Source organism: Pinus tabuliformis, chromosome 6 (assembly GCF_031772625.1).
Source record: "Pinus tabuliformis cultivar Carrire ecotype Pingquan chromosome 6, CPIR1, whole genome shotgun sequence".
In the NCBI taxonomy this organism is placed as follows: Eukaryota; Viridiplantae; Streptophyta; class Pinopsida; order Pinales; family Pinaceae; genus Pinus; species Pinus tabuliformis.
Window position 1 is genome coordinate 1,960,790,219 of NC_142292.1, and position 16,427 is coordinate 1,960,806,645.

Sequence of the window (16,427 nt, forward strand, 5' to 3'; positions counted from 1 at the left end):
TGCAATCAATGAAGCTGTGCTCTGGAAGTTGTGCCAAAAGAGAAGGTACCACCCAACCCAGCAGGAAAATGGCCATTGGAATTACTATTCATGACTTGACAATACGAAAACAGTTAAGAGGAGTGGGGTGGCGACAATTAAGGCAAAAATCTTTGAAGATATACTGCCAAAACAACATTTATTATCAGAATTTGGGAGGAAAAGTTGAATTTGAATTCAAAACCCCCTATAAATCACGCGTGTTGGTCCAACAGAGAACACTTGGTGCCCTAAGATTTGTTGCTAAATTTCATTGTCTGTCACCTATGAACCAAGCGTTTTTTGAAGATTTAGTTGCAAGGGCAGTGTTTGCTGAATTGTATGACGTAAACCGACAGATTATTCTTGAGAAAATGTCTGCAACAAGCCCTACTGAAACTTTTAATGCTAGCGATGTTGTCTCTAACACAACGGCCCTAGAAGTTGTAAGTATGGAAGCTCCAGCTACTGTGCCTACGACACTGAGATCACCTAGGCTGAGGCACACCCTTACTAGAGAAACACAACCAGCCAAGAAATCCACAAAGGACAAACAAAAGAAGGTTCCGGTGCACACATCACCTAGGAGGCCTACTAAAACATAGGCAAAGAATAAGAAAGATAAGTAACCAGAAAGAGTAGTGGACATCGAGGCAGAAAAATTCCAAGGAATGGAGGACATTGATGCTAAAGGGGTGGAACCCATGTCAAGGCTGCCAAAGTATATCCCTCCCCGAAAGGGAAAACAAAGGTAATGAAGGACCCTGATAATGGGAAGTTTATAGTATCCACTCCCCTGCTACCTGAGCAGGTCCCCTTTGAAGGTCCTTGTCTCTCGCGAATCCCGTTGTTAAAGATGGAGGATTGGGACCTCGCGGACCATACTAAGTTTCCACATTTAGCGGAAAAATATATGGGCAAGATCTATTATGAAGGAAAGGGTGTTACAGCATTGGAGCTTATGGAATGGGTCTGTGGTGTTGAGAAATCAAGGTTGCTCAATCTATTGTTGGTGCCACATTATCACCGCACCCCCATTAATACGATATGTGTGCACTATCTGCTCACACTGGTGCATGATGGGTGCTTATGGCTAGGAGATCCTATCCCCATCATAGACATGTTGATTCACATAATCACATGCCTGCCTTATAAAGGCACGAACCCTAGCAAGGATTTTGAAGGGAAGACTGGGGAGAAAGAGCTTGCAGACAAGATGAAGAAGGATTACAGCCTCCTCAAGAAGTCACGAGGGTATTCCATTATCTCTATTATAGACTAGGCAATTCAATTTTCTGCCCATATTTTAGAAAGAAAGGTTATGCGAAAATTCCACGCGGACTAAGTTCCAACACCCGTAGTTTCACTTGTTGCGGAGAGCATGAAAGGGGTACAATTTAATTGGGCCAGGTATCTTTGTTAGGAGTTCCTAGTGAACTGCCACGAGGCCCAGGAGGAAACCAAGCCATTCGAATATGCTTGGTCGCTGCTATCAATTGTGCACATTGCATGGATAGTATTGGAGGATAGCCAATTTCCTCCACTTGAGGAAGGATTGCGGGAGACCATGCAATTTTCCTCTTTATGGGCTACAAAGTATGTCGCACGGATTACAGAAACAAAGATATTTTGTACTTTTGTGCAAATGGATCTCTGTATGGGAATCAATCAATGTCCAAGGTTGTCCCCAACCTTGTTCACGTAGTTGTCAGCCTACACGACATTCAAGGCTAACTTCCACAGTGTCTACATCCAAGCATGGAAGGATCCAATGTAGAAATAGAACCAGTTGCCCAATTTGGTGTCAAAAACGGACGTGCAGGAGATCGTAGGATTGTGGCCTACAGAGTGGTGCGCCCTATCAGAGTTAGATGTTGGAACAAGTATAGGCAGAGAAATTCTGCTGTGCAGAAAAGAAAGGAGGCTGCTAAGAAAGTTCCATGTACACTGGCAGAACAGAAACAAAAGGAAGTTGCATCAAAGGCTCGCATAGAGCAAGAATGCGCTGCTAAGGAGCAGGCAGACTTAGAACAACGTGAGTCATAGAAAGGTGATAAGTCACCTTCGTCAGAAACAGAGGAAGTGTTATAGGTCTATTTGGTCACATCACTCATGACATTAATATCAGTGCAATTAGGGCTCATCAAACCCTAATTCAGTTGTTGCATGCCCTAGACAAGTCATCAAATTGAATGCTTTCATCCATGGAAGTTTCCTAGCTTGAAACACTACTGAAATGCCTCCTTGGGACACCAGTGCAGCCTTGGTCAGGGGTCACTGCATTGTAGAGCAAGTAGGCCCATTCAGGCCTGCACTACAGTGCACATAGGCCCTTTTTAACCTGTGATGGGCGAGAATGAGCGAAATTCACATTGGATTCTGGGAATATTATTTGATTCTAGAGCATTCTAGAAGGATGCCCAGCTCTTATCTCATCCTATGAGGCCGACTTTGGATAGGCTATGGATCAATTACCCCTCTATCCTCTCATCCCTTTCTCCATGGAAACTAATTCCAATTTTGGAAATCCATTCAATGCCCCATTTATGACATAACCACCTCCATTTCCTTATAAATTGATTACTCATCATAGTGATCAGGGGGCTGGAATTTGAAGATTGTAGATAAATATTGTTGGTTTGAGATTTGATTTCATGTCAAGTAATGTTATGCTGCTGGATTGGTGTGATTTTGGTGTGACGAGGGTTGGACTGAAGCTGGATGAGTGACACGGGATCAAACCACATTGGGTGTATTTCTTCCTTCTACAATAATAAATTTTTTTGTTACTTTTCTCATATTCTTGTTCATATATATGATAATTATGTGTTTCAATGTTGTCGATTCCATTGGTTTATAGTAGATAGATCATGTATGCTTTGATCATTGTTGTTTTCTGTTTCTGTTGACAGGTACCAATTGAGCGGATTCATTTCAAACGGGAGAAATTTAAAGGAGATCAAGGAAGTGAAAGATCAAAAGTAATTTCCTTCATCTCATCTATCTATTATAGGAAAAGGTTAAACTGCTTTCTTTCTGTTGTTCTAAGTGTAACTACCCACTTAGGGAAAATGTGTTTATCCGTAGATACAAATTCCATATAAAAAATTGGCAACCATACTAGGGAACAACTATCATTCCTGGTAGTTTATCCTCATCATATTACATCCTAGTAGACTTTACTTGACTTCATTGATCTCTTTCAGTCATTTTGAAGTGTTTTTTGGTCAAAAAGTGTGCTTGAATGACTCTTGATTTGACTCCCTGGCACCAATTGTTATAGACATATTTGGGCACTGCAACCCCAATATTATATGTCTATAAACCAAGGGTTATTTAACCCCTAAAAGTGTTGTTTCATACCCTAAAGGATCATGGTCAATTGATTACATCATTCCCCAAAAGTTCCACCTGAAAAACCACTCAGAACTAGCCAAAACTGGACCATACTCACTACTCCACTATCAAGGTGCGATGTAGACTGACTTCTACACTAGCCAGGTTCGGTGCATACTGAAGAGGCCTTGTGTGGGGTGTGATGAGTGAGGATGGACAAATGTCCGAGACAGTTTGCTAAGTGGATGCTCATGGAATCTTCCAGAAACTTCTCATATGACACTTTCCTCTTTGAATTCGCCCAGGGATGAGTAAGAGATCTAAGAAATCTCCAAGTGGAACTAAGGACAACAAGTGGAATGACACTAATCAAAAACCCAGATATGACTCACACCCTTGCAGACATCTATAAATGGATCCCTCATCTAAGAGATCTAGAGGCGGGAATTTTGTAATTTGTAGGGAAATGCTGATAGTTTGTCTTTGAGAAGGAACATTGTATTGTTGGGTGATCTTGCTTTTCATGAGGTGAATATGGCTTTGATGTTGGGAGGATGATGCTGGATCAGACAGCTGGGTTGTAATTCTCCCTTCTATTTTAATAAAGTTCTTTGAGTTTTCCTCCATACAATCGTGTATTTGTGAATCTTGTTATTTGTGAATGCTATTGTATGTTCAATGTATTTTTGATTCTGCATTGTTTATGATATAATAGATCAAGATGCTTTGATAGTTCTTTGTTACTGTGTTTCTACAGGTACTCTCCAAGAGGGATAAGTATGGAGAGGAGTTGCAAGCTTGATCAAGGGAGAGATAAATCAAGCAAGGAGTCAAGCAAAAGATCCAGGTTGGTCCCTTTTCTCGTCTCTTATCTATCATACGTAAAGGAAATTGCAAATTGCTTTGATTGTTTGTTTCTAGGATAGCTGCCAATCCTAGTGGGACTAGCAGATCGAAAAGACACTAGTTTTTCCCAGAAACACCAGCGCATTGTTGGTCTTGACACAGTGCACTGCAGAGTAGCCTTATCTTAGAGACAGAGCATTGCAATGCACTGTCTCCCACTCTAGGCTATGATGATCCCTGTTAGGTTGAAAAACCCACCTTTAGCTTGATTTTTTCCAAATTTGCTTCTGATGTTGTTTGCTGAAAGATAAATGTTTTCTATGGTTCTAAAATTAGTTTGTATTTCTTCTCCTAGCCCTACTTTAAGCTTGATTTTTTAGTGTTTCTTAAGTGATTTCTTTATCATTACCAATTCATTGTCAAAGTTAGCTTATAATCGATTAGTCTTTTCTGAAAAAGAAGTGTCGTAAAGTCTTCATTTCTTTGAAAAAGAAACTGTCGTAAAGTATTTGTTTCTTGTGAAAAGTATTGATTGATCGTTTGTGCATTTAGTTTTCTTTTTTTCATCTAAACATGAAAGTAAATGAAAAGAAACACATGCATTATGAATTTAGAGGTTTGTGTGTGCTTGTAGGAATAGTATAGGGAAACTCGCATTAGATGTGCTATATGCTCTTTGTTTAAAGATTATGATTGCTCTATCCCTTTTAGTTACGGTTTTCATTGTTCAAATCAAATGAAAAGAATGTTTCTCATCATAGTTGCATTCTAGGAGTTTCAGAAACATCACGCGGTGAACCTGAAAGGTAAACTTTTAAACAAGATCAACTAAAATTTATCTCAATTAACCTAATGGAGCATTATAACTTAACGCATAACATTTAGAGTTCTAGGCTAGAGACGTGTTCCGACGTAGTTAAACATAGAAGCTATCGCTAATTGTCTGCGCTACATTCCGAGTGTGATACCTCATTCCACGTACGTAAGTATATCATAGCTCATCCACGTACCTTCAGGTATATAGGGCGGTGTTATAGTACGAAAAGTATAAAGGATTGCTCTCACTGCGTGGTTTCGCATTAGACAACACTAACATGGATTGGGCCTCCACATACTTTCGGGTATATATGGAAGGACTACATTAGGTTGCTATCCATCCTTAGGTAACTGAGTTGGCTGCCTGGTACACTGTGACACACCGAACACAACATTCGGGGATATTTCCTGCACATAGGTTAAGTCCTTAGTTTACTGAGGCAGTATATTGTAGTTCACAGTTACTTGGTAAACCTTTTTCCTATATTATCCCTCTTTTGTTTTGTTATGTTATTTTTATTAAAATAAAATTAATTGACTGTGGATAATATCCTCCACATCACTCCTTAGTTGATCTTAGGTTGACACATATGGAAACAACTCTGGAGTCCACCGATCAAGGAATTCCTTTTGATGTGAATCCTAGTCCTTTTTCTCCATTCAGAAATATTAGTGCTCCTTATATGGCTACATTGTCCCTTCCGGGACTGACCATTGGCTTACCAGTATGGTTGTTCTCAACCTCCTCTGCCCCACAACTGAATATTCCTACAACTAGACAAAATCAACCTCCAGTTGATCCTAAAGTTGATTGTTTACCTTCTTCGTCGGTTGTTTCTTCCTCCCCTTCTTCATGTTCGCCTAGTGAAAGTATTAGCACTAGTAAGCAGGTGGCTAAGAAGAAGAAGAAGAAGAAGAAGAAGAAGAAGAAGAAAATTCAGTAGGGGGGCAACCAAGCAAACATTGCTTCGAATGCAACTGCTAATGAGAAACCGTCCGATAAGCCTCACAAACTTCGATATCCTTGCAAACTTTGTACAAGAGATCATCTTCTTCGAAATTGTTTTGGTATTCCTCAGGTCTTAGAAGAATGATCTTCTCATTCACATCATCCTGTGTCATCAACTTTTGGAGATCATGCTGGTGACACACCATCAACTAGTGGTAGTAAATTTCATGGAAAGAAGGGTAAACTTAAGTTTCCCTGTAGTTTATGCAAAGGGAATCACCCCATTCACCTTTGTCCCTATCTGGATGAAGCCCAAAAAGTGTTGGATAACCATTCTGCTTCTCCACAACAACTTCCATCTAGTTACAGGAGACTCTCCCTTAATCCTTCACTAGTTGATGAAGAGACTGACCCAAATCAACCGTCAATCAAACCCACTCTCTCTGAATGTGAATCCCATGAGTCTATACTTGACCAATCACAAGTCGAGGAAACAATTGACCCGATTTCACCTTTAGTTAATCCTACCTTTCCTGTAGAGAGTGATTATGATACCACTCAGGTTTTTTTCGTTTCTTCATATTCCAATGAGCTTGGAGGCAACCCTCCTGTTCCATCAAGACAAGAGGAAAATCCTCACGTTCTCCTAACTCAAGGGGGTAATTCTCTCGTTCTAATGGTACCGCTTCCAAGTAGTCTATTATGAAACCAGCTCAAGAAAAGATAGAAAAGATAGATCAACGCCTTAGAATTCAGCCTCTTCGAGGGGGCAACCTCCTTTACATTACATAAATGAACAATTCTTTGATGATACAAATGACAAAACCTCCTTTCTATATATAGGAGTCTAAGGAGTCACAATATAATCTAGCTGACCTAACAATAATAATATAAAGCCACAAAAATAACAATAGAGGGATTCTATGGGGCACAGAAATAACAACATGGGTGTAATAGGGGCACAACAATATAAATAAGGGGTATAACTACCATAGTAATGGGGTAATCACTAGTATTATAGGGACCCAACATGCACCTCTCCTTCAAAAAAGTGTTGTCCTCAATGCTTGAGTAGTTCTGGATACTTCTGCATAAAATTCTCATCCTCCCATGTGGAATCTTCAGCGGATAAGTTCTTCCACTTGATAAGATACTCTGAAATTGCTCGATTTCGTAGCTGTCGAGTTCTTGTTTCTGTGACTGCTTCCGGTTCCAATATAATTTTTCCTTCCTCATCAAGTTCTGGCAATATTGTTTGAACTGGGAGCTTGTCGCCTATAACCTTCTTTAAACATGAAACATGGAAAACTGGGTGCAATCGAGAAGCTACAGGAAGCTCCAATTTGTATGCCATAGTACCAATCTTTTGCAACACCTTGTACGGACCATAATACTTTGGTGATAATTTATTATCCTTCTTAGCTTGCTTTAGGGACATTTGCTTATATGGTTGTAGCCGTAGGAATACCCAATCACCTACATCAAAACTTCTTTCACTGCGATGTTGATCTGCCTGTTGTTTCATTCTATTTTGTGCCAACACGAGGTTATCCTTTAAGAGTTGGAGGACTTGTTGTTGATGTTCGATGTGATGTTCCACTGCCTGAACCTTAGAATTTTCTCTTAAATATGATGTGATGGATGGTGGTTGATACCCATAAAGTGCCATAAATGGGGTCATTTTTGTTGCTGTATGGAAGGAAGTGTTATACCACCATTCAGCCAGAGGCAACCATTTGACCCATTGTGTCTGTTTATCAGATACAAAGCAACGAAGATATCCTTCCAAACATTTGTTTACTATCTCAGTTTGCCCATCAGATTGAGGATGATAAGATGAGCTATGAGCTAACTGAGTACCAAGACAAGAAAATAATTCTGTCCAAAAATTTCCAGTGAAAATGGGATCTCTGTCACTTACAATAATCTTTGGGTTTCCATGTAGCTTTTGAATTGTTTCCATAAATGCAGTAGAAACTGTACTGGCTTTAAATGGATGTGATAATGCACAAAAGTGTGCATACTTGGTAAGTCTGTCAACTACCACCATGATGACACTCTTTCCCTCAGACTTGGGTAAACCTGTGATAAAATCCATTGAAACCTCCTCCCAACGTTGGCTTGGAATGGATAAAGGTTGTAATAGACCCGGTGTCTTAATTGTTTCAACTTTATTTTGTTGGCAAACCAAACATTTCGCCACAAACTTTTGAATATCTGATTTAAGGCCATCCCAAAAAAATTCCTTCTTAACCCTGTGGTAAGTTTTTAAAAATCCTGAGTGCCCTCCTAAGGGAGAAGTGTGCAATTCCATAAGAATCTTTTGTTTTAGCTGGGAATTCTTACAGAGGTATAAGCGATCTTTGTACCATAATGAATCATTTTGCCAGCTAAATGTATCAGACGTACTGGAATCTTGTTGTAGCTTTCGAATAAGTGCCCACACTTCTTCATCATTCTTCCATTCCTCCCTTGCTTCGTTTATCCAATCTGGTTGGATAATAGAAATGGCGCACAACAATGCTTCCACATCCTCATCCTTTCTTGAGAGTGCATCTGCCACCACATTTTGCTTCCCTTTTTTGTAGATGATTTCAAAGTCATAACCCAACATCTTTGTGACCCACTTTTGTTGCTCTTCAGAGGATAATCTTTGTTCTAAAAAGTATTTAAGGCTATCATGATCCGTTTTTACCTTGAAGTGTCTTCCCATTAGGTAGGGTCGCCATTTCTTAAGTGCATGGAGTATTGCCAACATTTCCTTCTCATAAATAGCTTTGCTTAAAAACTTTCCCTTGATTGGACGACTTTCAAAAGCAATGGGTCTTTCATCTTGCATTAGAACAACACCAATTCCATTTCCTGAAGCATCACATTCCACAATAAAGGTTTTTGTGAAGTCCGGTGTAGCTAAGACCGGTGCTTGGCACATTGCCTCTTTAAGATGTTCAAAGGCCTTTGTTGCTTCCGGAGTCCATGAAAATGCATCTTTCTTCAATAATGTTGTTAGAGGTGCTGCTATTCTCCCATAATTCTTAACAAACTTGCGATAATACCCTGTCAACCCAAGAAATCCTCGCAGATGCTTTATGGATGTGGGGATTTTCCATTCCTTAATGGCTTTAATTTTGCTAGGGTCTACCTTAACTCCTTCATGAGATACAATATGACCCAAATATTCCACCTCCTGGACTCCAAAGAAACATTTGGATCTTTTTGCATATAATTGTTTCTCCTCCAATAGTTGTAGCACCCTGTCAACATGTTCAACATGATCCTTCCAAGACTTGCTGTAGATTAGTATATCATCAAAAAATACTAACACAAATTTTCTAAGGAATGGTTTGAAAATTGAATTCATCAAACCTTGAAATGTTGAAGGTGCATTGGTAAGGCCAAAAGGCATGACCAAAAATTCATAATGACCCTCATGAGTTCTAAATGCCATTTTCGGAATGTCTTCAATCTTCATTCTGATTTGATGATATCCCGAACGAAGATCCAACTTGGTGAAGTAAATTGATCCATGCAATTCATCCAGTAATTCATCAATGACAGGAATGGGGAACTTATCTTTAATAGTGAGCTTGTTGAGCTCCCTATAATCCGGACACATGCGCCATGATCCATCCTTCTTGTGCACCAATACTACTGGAGCAGAGAAAGAACTTTGACTTGGTTGAATTATACCAGCCTCTAGCATTTCTGCAACCATACGTTCAATTTCACTTTTTTGGACATAGGGATATCTGTACGGCCTGATGTTTGGAGGAACACTTCCTGGAATCAGATGAATAGCATGATCATGATCACGCATAGGTGGGAGACCTTTGGGAGTCTCAAATACCTTGGAATGATTGTCCAGGACTTTTTGGAGATCTGGAGAAATAGATGATTCCAATGTGGAAACATCTAGCGAACATAATTGTGCAATTACACCTCTTTGCTCCTTTTTTAGAAGCTTTGTCATACCATTAGAGCTGATTATCTTTCCTGGTTTCCCTGCAATACCCCTTAATTCAACTTCCTTTCCTTTCGTAGAAAATTTGATGAAAAGTTCTTGAAAATTAAAAGCTATTGTACCCAAGGATTGTAGCCATTGGACTCCTAGTACAACATCAGCACCTCCCATTGGAATGGAAAGCATTGGGCTAGTCAATACATATTCTCCCATGGATAGCTTGATATTATGGCACCTTCCAGAGCAATTTATTGTTCCTCCATTTGCAATCATCACTTGACACTCTGGTGCTGGATATAGGAAGCAATTCAATTCTTTTGCTACCCTACAATGAATAAAATTGTGGGTGCTTCCTGAATCAATCAACACTATTACCTTTTTCTTCTTGATTTGTCCTTCTATCTTGATGGTTTGAGGAGTGGTAATTCTCGCCAATGCATTACAAGATATGGTCGGATTTATTTGTTCTTCATCTAGGCTTTGTTCCTGGAGTATATCTTCTTCTTTTGACCTTTCTTGCTCCTTTTCTTCTTCCTCTTCACAATCTATGTAGAATAATTTCTTCTCAGCACACTTATGACCTTTAGTGTATTTGCTATCACAATTGTAACAAAGCCCTTTTGCTCTTTTTTCTTCCAATTGTTGTGGTGTCAACCTTATAGGTTGTGGAAGACTAGGGGCAACAACACTTCCGTCTTTATAGTTGTGAGTGGTATGCTTCCTGGTTGCCATAATTTTGCTTTCCATTTTTCTTGCTAACCTGAATGCCTTCTCTAATGAATCAGGTTCCCAAAGGCGAACATCATGTTGGATATTATCCTTTAAAGACCCTATGAACACATCAATCCTATGCTCCTCTGGAATATCTTTTACCCTTATGTTCAATTTTTGGAACTCCTCAATGTGCTCCATTACTGAACCCTTTTGTTTGAGACTTATCAATTGGCTAAAAAAAGTGTTGCTTTTTGTATCTTCATAATGTGCTATCAATTCTTCCGTAAAAATTGCCCAAGTGATAAATTTTTTACGAGAGCAAAGCCATTGATACCATACAAACTGATTTGGTTCCAAATATACAGTTGCCATACATACCTTTTGTGTGTTTTGCACATTATTGAGATCGAAGAACTGCTCCATCTGTAATATCCATGTGGCGGGATCCTTGCCATCAAACTTCCTCATATCGATTTTTGGAATATGGTGGGTCTTCGATCCAACATTAGCGTCTATGGAATCATGATTAACATTACTTTTGTTCACATCATGAGTTTCCTTTACAACCTTTTCACCATTAGTAAGTATTTCTTGTAGAAAATTTGTCAAATCTGTCTTCAAATCTGCCATGTCTGTCTTCAAATCTGTCCTCAAATCTGTCTTCAAATCATCCATCTTAGCTTCCATGCCCTTTATCTTAGATTCCACGCCATTTATCTTAGATTCCATGCCATTTATCTTAGATTCCACGCCACTTATCTTAGCTTCTGTTAGCTTTTGTGAGCGTGACATTTGTTGCACTTGTTCTTGTAATTTTGATATATCATGTAGCATTTCTTCCTCTTCTTCATGAGTCATGCTAGAGCTTTCAGGTTCCTTACTAGGTGTTTGCATTTTCTTTCCTCGGGCATCAGTTACCGATAATAATGCTTTACTATGCCCTTTGAATTCCGTTAAACCAAGCTTACACAAAAATAAAAAAAAAACTACACACCTTTTTTCACTTTATAGAAGCCTGATATTGAATTTGATGTATCTCTGTAATTTTGGATCATCCAGTTCTGAAATTGTGACCTGTAGTAGCCTTCTGCGTCCTCTTTCCAATGCCACAAGTCTGACCCAAATTGGATTCTCCAAGGAAGAGTTATGTGAAATCTCCCACAGTGACTTGCTTTTAGACTAGTTCAGTAGAGCGAACTTGTACGACGTGCCACGAGTCACTGTTTCAACCTTTGAATCTGAAACATACATACAAGAAATTACAGTCCGTCCTCTTTCTGTACCTTCTTACGAAATTTCAATCCGATCCCCAGAGAGAAAGTTATGACGATTTTCCCCAGGTCACCTGTTTTGAATGTAATTCAGGAGTCTGCAAAAAGACCAACTTCCTCAGATCATATCTCCGCAAATATCACGCGGAAAGCTCTGAAATTTGGACCCAAGGTTCAGCGCGATGTCTTCTCAAATGGGTTTTTTTTGCAACTTCTGAAACGTCACAGAAAAAAGTTATAGCGAAAATTCCACGATGACCTGTTTGGAGCAGCGAAACCCTAGAATCCAAAGCTCTGCTACCAAATGTTATGAAACCAGCTCAAGAAAAGATAGAAAAGATAGATCAACGCCTTAGAATTCAGCCTCTTCGAGGGGGCAACCTCCTTTACATTACATAAATGAACAATTCTTTGATGATACAAATGACAAAACCTCCTTTCTATATATAGGAGTCTAAGGAGTCACAATATAATCCAGCCGACCTAACAATAATAATATAAAGCCACAAAAATAACAATAGAGGGATTCTATGGGGCACAGAAATAAAAACATGGGTGTAATAGGGGCACAACAATATAAATAAGGGGTATAACTACCATAGTAATGGGGTAATCACTAGTATTATAGGGACCCAACATAGTCTAGTCACTTCCATTGATTGGAATCGATTGGCAGGATGTTGTCTTCCTTCTTATGTTCCTTTCCAGATCATAGTACAAGGTTATAATATGATTGTATCTGGCACTATTATAGATGAAGGTGCATCTGTGAGTATCCTTTCCTCCATAGCTTGGAAAGCACTCGGTTTTCTGCCACTTGTGCCTATTACCCAAAATCTGTTGGCTTTTAACAGAGGAACCAATCAACCATTAGGGATCCTTCCTCAGTTGCCTATTACTTTGGGAGGAAAAATTGTTTACCTCAATGTGATGGTAGTCCTAGGCCCTTTAGATTAAATTTACTTATTGGGTGCGACTATGTGTATGACATGGGATCTATTGTTTTAACACTCCTTCGAGTGATGTGTTTCCCACATGAAGGCAGAATTTTCATCGTTGATCAGCTTTCATTTCTTGGTCCAAATATGGCTTCCAGTCAACCGTGTTACCTAAATGGTCCTTTTGTCCCAATGGTATCTTCCCTGCCACGGGTCAATTATGTGGCAACCTGTTCCATGCCTACATCAACTGACGATCAATTCCATGATGTTGTGCATTATGTACTGGGAGCATGGGAACCAGATATCTCTAATGGATTCCTTGCTATGTATCCCTTCCAGAGCATTGTTCTCCCATTTGATGAGAACCTCTTGGAAGTCATGACCTCTTATGGGTCGTGATCAAGGATCATGAGCATAGTTCCTTGTCTTGTGTCAAGCTCGTTAAAAAATTAAACAAGGAATATGAGGATAGTTCTTTTATTGTGTCAACCTCATTAAAAAAATGAAACAGTTCCCAGAGCATAGTTCCTTGTCTTATGTCAAGCTCGTTAAAAAATGAAACAAGGAATCTGAGCATAGTTCCTTGTCTTATGCCAAGCTCATTAAAAAATGAAACAAGGTCCCCTGGAGCAAAGTTCCAATTCGAGTGTTTGATTAGATCTCGTAAAATCCCAGTCGAGTCTTTCACTTGATCTCATATCTGAACCTTCATTCCATCCACCTCATAGCCACGAGTAATCTACTTAGTTGAATGTAATGAAGCTTGGGCGGCATGCACCTAGAATCAAGTTATCATGCTGCGGGAATGTAAACCAATCTCAAGCATAATTTTTCGTTTCAAGCTTGTGTAAATATGAAACTGAATCCAAGCATAGTTCCATATGGTTAAAGCTTGTGTAAAAATGAACCCATCTCCATTTTAACCCTCGTGATTTCCATTCTATCAGCCTCTTCCGTTAGATGAGCCTTGGTTTTCCTCCTTCCATCGTCACTATCTGCTTGGCTGATCACACGCCTTCACTTGGTTGTTTTACCCTTTTTGAGGAACAGTTGCATTGAATGGTCTTATTAGTCAGGCTCTTCACATAAATCCTAGACACCACTCATTCCTCTAAGTGGAGTCCTCTTTAAGCTCTTTTCAAACTCTCAAAATATGAAAATATTGTCGAGCGCTTGTCCTTTTCAGCTCGTAAATGGATTGGAAATGACATCTACTCAGTATAAGTTTAACCCTTTTCTGGACTGAGATAGATTACTTACGAAAAAGGAATACGTTGATCGAACATGGTCAATAGGTTCTCTCTTGTATTATTTTACGCTTTTTCAGACTTGAGAGACAAATTTACGAAAAAGAACTTGTGGATTTTTATTTTTGTCCCTTTTCAAACTCTCTAAACATGAAAAGGACCGAGTTCTCATTGTCGTTGAACTCGTTAAAACATCAAATAGCAGCAAACTTGTCCATCATGACAAGACCGAGTTTCACCTTCACTAGACTCGTTAAAACATCACATATCAATGGATTCACCTGAAGGGTGGAATTATACTACAAGCATATGTTATCCTCCTTAAGCCTGTTTAAAAATAAAGAGGTACTAGTCAGTAATGACTAGAGAAAATGGGAAAAGGGATAAATCACTTTATGGTAGCAAGTTGCTCTTGAACATGACACTTCCACTTCATCTTTGTGACTATTTGGGTTGGGTTATCTACTTGATGGTTATCATACCTATGGTCTATCACACCATTTATCACTCTGGTTTTGGGTCAATGCTACCAATTCATTCAGTGTCGCCAACATGTTCAAGAGAAGTCACTCAGTAAACTTCATCCATTGCAATACTCATAAACCTTCATTTTCATGACCGCCATTCCTGAACTTTGTGTCGTCAGTGAAATTATGTCTTCAAAATCATTACACTCATTTCGTGTCCTTGATGGGGGATACATCAAGGCCCTCCTGCAATGAGTTTCTTCTTGTCTACATTAGCACATTATCCAGGAAGTTGACATAGAAACACCCTTCGAGTACCTTGAGACTTGCATACATCAATGGCAAGCTTCTCACTTTTGGCGATAGGTTGACATCACTGGACTTTGACAAAAAGACTTTGTATGGTGTTTGACATCAAAAAATTTATTCACACCATGCAGAATGTAATATAGTACCTTGAGAATCATTATCATCATCGGTGATCTCTCTCGCGTCTGTTAACAACTTACATCATTGGCTAGTAATTAGACGTTGTCTTCTTGTGTTCGACTTCATATCACATTTTCACATGGTTAGACTTGTACTTGAGCGAACGATTAGACGAGATAGAAGACCCCAGATCTAATTTCATCCGCCCGAGCTATGATTTCAGGAGAGTACTAAATCATCTGTACAATGGCTTTACACAGATGGTCATCCTATCAAGGGTCTATATTTGTAGACGACTATCTGATTTATGTACATGTAACGAAAAGTTTATATGTTGAGTATGGGTATACCTTCCCTAAGCAATTCATGAAAAATCAAATATATCATGATATTATGTATTGTAATCAATGCAGATCACCGTCCACTTCAGATCCTCCTCATCACATCATAAAGCATATCACTCAACATTATCATTTTCGACTTCGTGCTTTTAGGGGCAACTGTTACAGGTCTATTTGGGCACATCACTCCTGACATTCAGATCAATACAATTAGGGCTCATCAAACCCTAATTTAGTTGCTACATGCCTTAGACAAGTCATAAAATTGAATGCTTTTATCCATGGAAGTTTCCTAGCTTGAAACCCTGCTCAATGCCTCCTTGGGACACCAGCGCAACTTTGGTTAGGGGTAAATACGTTGCAGAGTAGGTAGGCCCATTCAGGCATGCATCGTAGTGCACTTAGGCCCTTTTTTACCTACGTTGGGCAAGAATGAGCGAAATTCACATTGGATTCTAGGAATATTCTTTAATTCTATAGCATTCTAGAAGGATGCCCAACTCTTATCTCATCCTATGAGGTCGACTTTGGATAGGCTATGGATCAATTATCCCTCTATCCTCTCATCCCTTTCTCCATGGAAACTAACTCCAATTTTGGAAAGCCATTCAATGCCCAATTTATGACATAACCACCTCCATTTCCCTATAAATTGACCACTCATCATAGTGATCAGGGGGCTAGAATTTGAAGATTGTAGAGAAATATTGTTGGTTTGAGATTTGAGTTCATGTCAAGTAATGTTATGCTGTTGGATTGGTGTGCTTTTGGTGTGACGAGGGTTGGACTGAAGCTGGATGAGTGACACAGGATCGAACTGCATTGGGTGTAACTCTTCCTTCTAAAATAATAAAGTTGTTTGTTCCTTTTCTCATATTCTTGTTCATATCTATGATGATTATTTGTTTCAATGTTGTCGATTCCATTGGTTTATAGTAGATATATCATGTATGCTTTGATCGTTGTCGTTTTCTGTTTCTATTGACAGGTACCAATTGAGCGGATTCAATTCAAGTGGGAGCGACGGGAGAAATTCAAAGGAGATCAAGGAAGAGAAAGATCACAAGTAAGTTCCTTCATCTCATCTATCT